Genomic DNA, 2,668 nt, shown 5'->3' on the forward strand with positions numbered 1-2,668 from the left:
ACCAAAATACAATAACCTCGTAACAAAATTTTATGTAAAACATGTACCCGGTATCTCATTCATAGATTATTAAATAACGGACATTCGATAAGGTATACGAGAATTGTTGCAGAAGTAAAGTGACAACTGTTGTAACTTTAGGAAATATATGTGAAGTAAAACAAGAGGGTCATGATGGCCCTAGATCGCTCACCTGACCCATCGAACTCATCCGAACAGTTACCTAGACAAATATTCTGACCAAGTTCCATGACAGGTGAGTAAAAAATGTGACCACTAGAGTGTTAACTAGGATTATACATATTTGAGCAGTGTGACTTAGTTTTTTACCCCGGTGGCACATATTCGAACTAGATCTAGAAATCATCAAAACAAACTTTCAGACTAATATCCAGGATACTTGGATCAAAACAGTAGCCACTAGAGTGTAAACAAGGTTTTTCTATTTTTAGCTCCCGTGACCTAGTTTTTCATGCAAGATGACCCATGTTCAAACTTATCCGAGCAATTACTTAGACAGGCATCCTGACCAAGTTTGCTGATAATTGAGTCGAAAATGTGACCACTAGAGTGTTTTTCCATATTTGGGCGTTGTGACCTAGTTTTTCATCCGAGATGACCCATGTTCGAATTTGACCTAGAAATCATCAAAACAACCTTTCAGACCAATTTACAGGATATTTAGATCAAAACAGTAGCCACTAGAGTGTTAACAAGATTTTTCTATTTTTAGCACCGGTGACCTAGTTTTTCATCCGAGATGACCCATGTTCGAATTCATTCGAGCAATGACCTTGACAAGTATCCTGACCAAGTTTGTCATATTTTATAATTATATTATTCCAAAATGTTCGTAGAAAAACATGGAATAGTAGTATTAAAAGATCTACATACAAAATACACACACCACTGTCTAACGAAGAGAGAAAAAGAACCCCTAAAGATAGTCCAAAACGGCACAATTGAAAATGTTGCAGGCTCGCTTTGATTTAGCCTGTTCAAGGACGGAACTGTCAAGCGCAAACTGCCGCCCACGCTCCCTAGCACCGGCTTAAGCACAGTTCAACATTTACTCATTGTAAAGGTAAAGTTTTGAATTTAGAAACATCCCCAGATGTGTTCATATGGAGGTTATCATGGAACCTTCAACATTCCGTGAAAAAGCGACATGTGGTCCCCAAGTAAAATAATGCGTGTGCACAAAAAACTGCAGCGCCTTCTCCAAGTAGTCTCCGCCAGTGCAAAAACACTTCCTTTGGCTAGCAACTCTTTAGTTTAATGTGTCAATATAAAGGTACAGTCGACTCCGCTTATAACGAACTCAATTGGGCATTTAAATATCGTTCACTAAAGTTCGCTAAAACGAAGTAGCAACAACTTTCCCTGACTTGTACGGATGGGCAAATTTGCTGCGAAAAAGGCCATACCTGTCATCGGTCACCAGTGTGATCAGTTTATTACGGCAACAGTAATTTTATACTACCATTGTTACAGGGGCATCAATGAGCAGTTCTCACATATATACCCTCGCCATCGGTCAAATCGTTGACAAATCCAGGGAATGTCAGTTAAAAACACTGAAATTGATGTTGATTATGATACTATAAGTAAAGCTCTATTCAATCAAGTTATGTCCGAGGTTTGCTAAAAGCGAAGTAGCAAAAACATTCATTGATTTGTTTGGTTTGGCAAATGTGCCGTGAAAAAAGCCATACCTGTCAACGGTCACCGGTGTGATCTGTATTTTATGACATCAGTTATTTTATGCAGTGCATTCAATTGATCAGTATATTATTTACATGTATTTGATTTAATTGTAGGCAAAACTTAACTACTAGCTGTATTTATGTCCTGATCTTTAATCGAGCGCAACCCGATATTTCAGTTATAACAGTTTGTTATAACCGAGAAAATTTACGTGTTTTCTGCTAATTAGGACTTGGTTTGCCGGAAATTTATATTAAGGAGTACGTATAAACTGATGTAGTTTGATAGAAATAAAGAAGGGATTGGCCGGGGATTTCAGATTTAGTTCGCTTTAAACAATTATTTGTAATAAGCGAGGTCGTTATAAGTGGAGTCGACTGTAGAGTTTCAGCCATCATATTCCTACTTCTGCGGAAATGAATTCCCCACAAACAGCTGAAAGAAAATCACATTATAGCCAACTGCAACTGAAGGTCTTATTTTACTTTCTGTACATACCATTTTGTTATATAACTAATTACATAAACGCTAAATTGTGTGAGCTACAACATAAACCAAAATAAAAAAAAATTGCTTTGGAAAAGGGCACTCGGTCAATTAGTTTGATATAAATAAGAAACATGACAGTTGCCACTGGATTATGGCACCCTGGCCTTCTCCGGCGTTTGTGTGCCTGTTTTTTTTTCTAAATGGACGAGTCAGCCTTGTATCTGGGTCATTAAGCCAATGCCAAGTTTTTTCATGGATACCTATTCTGTCTAGAAACGCATCGCCTTCCTCGTTACGGTCCAGAAATTCCAAGGATAACGTAACGTTCTAGGCCTTCTGGTAGTCGGTGAGAAGTCGAGGTATTCATCTAGCTGCCCAACGCTTTCTCATATTCAGATCTTGCGTATCTGAAATACCCTGTGGAAAGCGTAAAGCTTGTATTTAAATGAGGTTTGGCAAATTCTAGCTTTTC

The sequence above is a fragment of the Ruditapes philippinarum genome, unplaced genomic scaffold (assembly GCF_026571515.1).
Source record: "Ruditapes philippinarum isolate M1 unplaced genomic scaffold, ASM2657151v2 ctg11040_1_1_1_1, whole genome shotgun sequence".
Taxonomy (NCBI): Eukaryota; Metazoa; Mollusca; class Bivalvia; order Venerida; family Veneridae; genus Ruditapes; species Ruditapes philippinarum.